The sequence below is a fragment of the Anas platyrhynchos genome, chromosome 3 (genome assembly GCF_047663525.1).
Source record: "Anas platyrhynchos isolate ZD024472 breed Pekin duck chromosome 3, IASCAAS_PekinDuck_T2T, whole genome shotgun sequence".
Taxonomy (NCBI): domain Eukaryota; kingdom Metazoa; phylum Chordata; class Aves; order Anseriformes; family Anatidae; genus Anas; species Anas platyrhynchos.
The window spans coordinates 47,296,492-47,302,401 of record NC_092589.1 but is presented as its reverse complement, the minus strand read 5'-3'; the positions used below and the strand labels follow the sequence as shown (position 1 = coordinate 47,302,401).

Here is a 5,910-nt window from a genome sequence, read left to right as displayed (position 1 = left end):
GCGTAAATGTTCTAGAAATAATTACACACCTATCATTTCTATAGGTCACCAGTACTAAGTCATGTCTTTAAATCTCTGTTCAACCTAGTTAATTGGAGTTTGGAAAATATTCATTTCTCATGTCAGGATATTCTGACTTCAGTAATAACTGATAAAGTTTTCACTGCAGTAAAACCAGCTTCATTTTAACCAATAATAAACCCTCACAGTAGCATGTTTAATATATATATATATATATATATATAAAATTGTTGGGCAGCATGTAATAAGGAGGCATGTGAGACAGTATTCTTCTCCATGTTTTAACCACTTGTCTGTTATCACTTGAGACGAGAAGGCTTACACGAATGAGTATATCTCAGTGTTACTAAAAACAGACAAATATTGTTTATGACATCCTAAATAACTTGTATGACATTTTAATAAATTTTGCTGTGATTTTCCTTATGACATTACTGTGACATGATTGACTAGAGGTTTCTTACATAAGGTGATTTAAACCATTTCCATGACTGTATTATCGTGCAAAAACATGACTGAGTAGCTAAAAATCATGCAGCAGGAAAATAAAACAAAATAACAACAACAACAACAAAAAGTACAACAGGCAAACAGCTGCCCTGATTTAGATGTATATCTAATTAAAAGATCTCTCAGACAGCACCCTCCAAATGATTTTAACAGGGACAACTTTCCTCTGTTAGCCCCTGCTCTGCTTGGTGCCAGCTGGAGGAATCTGCTGGGATCAGAACATATGAGCTCCACCATGGATTGCCAATGGAGTGGAGAGGCTACTTTAGGTTGGTTGAGCCTATTCATGGGGCTGGTGTTTATTCCACAAAATAATCATACTGCTATTTCAAAGTTCTTCTATTCGTTTACTTCTTTATTTCTGAGTGTAACTGATTAGATTAATCCCTGTTAATCCGCTACCCATTGTCAAACCTCTGACACTCAGAGACTTAAAAGTGAAATACCCAAGAGGAAGATTGACCCTTGCTGCATGCTGTCCCTTTGCTCCCAGTTGCAAAACAATCTCCTGCCTCACAGCAACTTTCAAGGTGCAGAATTTATCTCAAAGAAACCCCCAAACCACTGGCAAAGACCTAGAGCAAACAGCGATGTTGAAACCACCTTGATAACGGTGGTGCCACCCCTCCTGGCACATGGTGGAGGACAACAGCCCACGTCTGGCTTCGCAGCATCTAGGCACGATCTTAGGTTTGGGGAAATCCTGATACAAGACTTTATTCTGCTTGTGAAATAGGAAAGGTTTTCACACCTGGATATCCCAAATCCAGCATGTTTGTATGGGGCAGCACCCTTCGTGAAGTTCAGGAAAGCTCTCTCAGGCCCCTGTGTTCTCAGCGGGTGGGTACATCATTGAAACACACTCTTCAGGCACAGCACAGCTTTCCACCCACTCCGGTTTTCCAAGTTTTCAAGGGCAGTAAAAATGCATCTCCATGTGGGCAATGCATATTGCCTAGGTGAAATGAAAGTTGTCTTAAAAGTGCTTTAAAATGGATGTTCACTTGCCTTAATGCTCTAAATAAGTACATTTTGAACTCAGATATATGGCATTTAGCTTTCAGACTGTTTTGCTCCTGCAGTCATTTTATTTGTAAAGCAGCACCTGTAGGCACAAAATAACATTATTTATAACTCAGATCTATGTCACACAAACCAACCTTCTGCCAAATCCATTACAGAACAGAGCAACTAATGGTGCAAATCCAGTTTTGCCTAATATATGCAGGACCAAACAAGGGTCTGGCCATGGCTTTTGTTATTTCTCTGTGTGAGCTGCAGCAAGTCACTTGGTCCTTCAGTTTCTTCCCCTCTTCCGTACAAACCAGAATAAGAAGGCTAATGTAAGCTCTGCAGAAGTTCAGAAGTATTAGTACCAGAATTTCAGAAGTGAATTGTCTGACATATTGCTGATACTTTGAGTCAACTACAAAGCACAGCCCCACATCGCAATGCTCTTGGAATTGCAAGTGTCTTTGCTGCATTGGTATTTTCTAATGGATGTTGAAGTCCTATTTTTAGGAAAGGCTCACTGGGAAATAAAATTATGACTAGCAAAAAAAGGTTGTCTTGGGAAGCTGTTCTTCCCAGCTATGAAAATGTGGCCAATAACCACAACATCAGCAACTGGGAGTCAGAAATGTTCTGGCTAAGTTCAGGAACAAATTGGCTCTTTGTCTCATATGGACGTGGTTGGTGTGTCAGCTGGTTTGACTGTCCATAATTATGACAAAATCCCACTTTTTACCCAGAAAACTGGAAAATGTTTCCCAGAACTGAATTGTTTCCAAAAAAAAATGATAACTAGCAGAATTTAAAATGACAAGAAAATGAACTGCTTATTGTCATATAAATTACACCAACCATACAAATTTAATCTATTTTAAGCTACCCTGGAATGCTTCTGAGAGCAGTGTACTTGGTTGTTAATTCCAATAATACATAAAGCACAGAAGAAAATTTGGTAATAAACCTTCTGGTGCAGTCAGGCTGCATCAAGGATTGCTCCCTATCTCGGAGTCTAAGAAAATTAAGGCAAAACTGCCCCCTTCTTCTTATGAAAATGTAACTCCTTTTCTCAGGCAAAACAATCTAATTGATATGCTTTTATCTGAAAACCTTTCTGCTCTCTTACTTAAATGCAAATTGCAGTTGTCTTGGAATAGCAGCTTCTCTTAATGAGGCTGAAGGTGGCTGTGAGAATCCAGAGGATGACCATGTAAATTATATCTTCACAAAGAGTGAGTACAAAACACAGCCTCTCGGTGTAGATACAAACAATGCCAAATAACCTAGAAGAGAAGCACACTGTTACTGCAAATAGGCAGTTAAAACAGGAGCTTTACTGTAAGCCATTTCTGATGCAAAGGTTATTTATTAATTAGCAGTGCCTGACTGTGATTTGTTCTACCAATAATAAATCTTTGTCTTGAATCAATAGGAGCTCCAAATGCTGTTATCTGGAGTCAACAGGATAGGTCTGCTGTGCTGCAGAGAATTTCAGGGAAAAAAAATGTTAAGCAAGTTTCTGAAAAGCAGCCTCAGTCTATGGCTTTCTTTCTCTAAATTTAGTTCTGATAATACTTAATATTTTACTTTGCAATCCCTAGCTAAATTGAAATAATTTTATTCCAGTTCCTCAGCTACAAAGTATTACTCTAATATTGTTAATTGGCTTTTGGCAGCCTTATCACAGCTTAGGCAATCTTATTTAAAAGAGATAAATATAGTAAAAAAAAAACTTACAGAGATAGGTAGAATTGAAATCATACAAATTCTGAATCATAAAAAGAATGAATGTATTTTGAACTGAATTCTGTATTTCTGTAAAACTTTGTATTCTTTATGTCATTAAACTCTAAATTACTGCAAATTCCCAACATTTTTCACACTAAGCAAACATAACAAACTAAGCATGTCAAATATTACGTTTTCTTTCTGCCTTTTTTTTTTTCCCCCATGGATAGTGTACTGGAAGTCACTGATGGCTGATTCAGTTCCTATTGCATTAGCTAAAGTAAAGCTTTCATTCTAGTCATCACAAAGGCAAAAGCTTAAAATAGATTGGTAAAAAATTGCCGATAGGACATCCATTGTCACACTCACTATTTCACTGCACAATGACGTAAAATGACATAGTACAGTCAGATTACCATAAAACATCAGGACTGGAAAAAGATCTCATTAGTTCTTTATGAAGAAGGCAGTACTTTTACAGAATAACAAAGCAGCAACTTTTTCTTACAAAATATCTACTAAAATATTCTTTTGAGAACTGTGATAAATACCTGCAATTTAAGTTCGTGTAATTCTTCTCTGATTGACTCTAATGAGTCTCCATTTGTCTTGTAAACTGAATACTTAATCACTGTGTTCAAAACGACATCAGGTTATTACAACATTCAGTGTGTCTAACACGAAAAGCTATTATGTGACTGATTTGCAAGCCTTCAGGGACTTCAAATTCTGTATTAAATAATGCATTATTTATAGTTCAGGATTATGGAATTGGCTCCATCTGGCTCCCCGTGGCTTACAAAACGACCTGCCTGCCATGAAAATTTCCACCACTGACCGCTGGTGGCTTCCAGCAGAATTCATCTGGAGATGTGAAATAGTCAGAAATGCCACTTACCAAATTCTCGGAGACAGACTGAAAACCCACATGTGCTTCTTGTGACATTCAGGGGACTTAGACATGCAAATCATCAGCTCTGATTCTGGGAAACTCAGGTTTACCTGGTTTCTCCCAAAAGGCTTAGGAAGGGAGGTCCCAGACTGCTAACTGGTATAGTGAATATTCATTTTTGCCATCTTTTTAAGTTATCTTTTCAGGCATTGTTCTCAGTCAGGTGTATTCATCAGGTGTGTGCAAGCCTGATCATCGTTCAGACATGCCAGAAAGCAGGTGCCAAAGGGATAATGAATAAGGGATAAAAAGCTATCCATCAACATGCCTCCTCTCCTCTGGACCCCCAGTGATCTTCACAGCCAGCATCTCTCAAAACAAAAGGCTGATAGAAAGGTTTCCAGGAAGAAAAGAAGAGCAGAAGAATGTAGGTATCTCTTTTCCAATTATTTTGTCTGTGAGAGTTAAGAAAATTTTCTTTTCTACTATATCTGTGCCTTCATGAAAGATTTGGTTACTCTGTGAGATCAAAGAGCGTGGTCTGTCCTTCCCTGATGATAAAAAAGGGAATCTAAGAGAAAACAAAATGAGGCACTGGAGATGAGAGAGCCACTTGTGTCCCAGAGCTATTTTGTTATGGTGATTCCCCAGTAGATTTTACAAGTAACAAGCTGTTCTCTGGATCCCCAGAAGTGGTGAGGATGAAATCTCCTAAAATACAGAGGGGATGGAGGATAAATGATGCAGGAGCAGCTGTGGCTAGTAAGATGAGTGCCCCCAAAGCAGGGTACCTGCATGTCAGCCCCTGACACCCAAGGGCCCAGGAGACAAAAGTCTTTCCCACTTCACCCATCAGTCAGCCAGCCTCCTGGCAAGTAAGTCTTTCTGAAATGCATGCCTCAGGCATTTGGCAAATACTTGAGAAACAGGGTCTAGGAGTCCCTTCACAACATTATTTTCAAAAGGAATGTGCAGTAGCTGGCACTGGGAACTGATAGCACAAGACATCTGCATTGTGATTTTCATGATCACAGCTGAACCTAAGCAATAAGGTCTGTGGAAGGCTGATGGGCTAAAATGAGAGCACTTGTGTGATGTGACAGCTCTTCCTGCCCCAGCAAGCATCGTGCCTCCCCTGGGATTGCGCATGGCTCCTCCGCCTGCAGCTGAGGACCTGTCAAGAGGGCAGCCTGTCCCCAAGGCTGGCAACAGCAAGCTTTACTCAGCTGTAATAAGCAGAAGTTAGTAATCTGGTGGCAGGTGCCTACTGGGATGCATCAGGCTTGTTTATGGAGATGGTAATTATTACAGGGTAACTGCTGTTCTTTTGGTTCTTGCTAATTTTGTTTTGACTTCTCTTCTCTGATGTACATGCTCAGCACAGGTTCCTAATGAAAACGATTGTGTGACTTACAGAAAAGTCTTAGGTGAACAGCCTCCTTTCTGGTAACTGAGGTTGTTCTCAGAAAAGTATTTCTTACTAACAGCACCATGGGATTCTTCAATAATTTTATTACTAAATATGATAATTTTAGCGCTTTTTTTTTTTGTTGTTAATAAAAGACAACTAAAACGTCAGTCCTTCAAATTGCACACTGTATCTGAATGTCAGTGCTGTGATTTTCATGCTGAAGATACACAGGGGATTCATACCACCCATCTGGAGGCACTCCTGGGCATAGCTGCTCTTGGGGTCTAACAAATCCCTGCCCAATCTATGTCCATCCAGTCAGGGTTTTTTTGGGTAAAGG

The 5,910-nt window shown here is 39.4% G+C and overlaps 1 long non-coding RNA gene across 1 annotated transcript; it reads right to left on the bottom strand.

The window, feature by feature from the left end:
- Positions 1 to 272: 272 nt before the first annotated feature.
- On the bottom strand, positions 273 to 5,320 carry LOC140002003 (uncharacterized). Its single transcript, XR_011807847.1, has 3 exons — positions 4,166 to 5,320; positions 2,666 to 2,822; positions 273 to 1,636 (listed from the first exon to the last, which is right to left on the bottom strand). It is a non-coding gene; the product is annotated as an uncharacterized lncRNA (long non-coding RNA).
- Between the last annotated feature and the right edge of the window lie 590 nt (positions 5,321 to 5,910).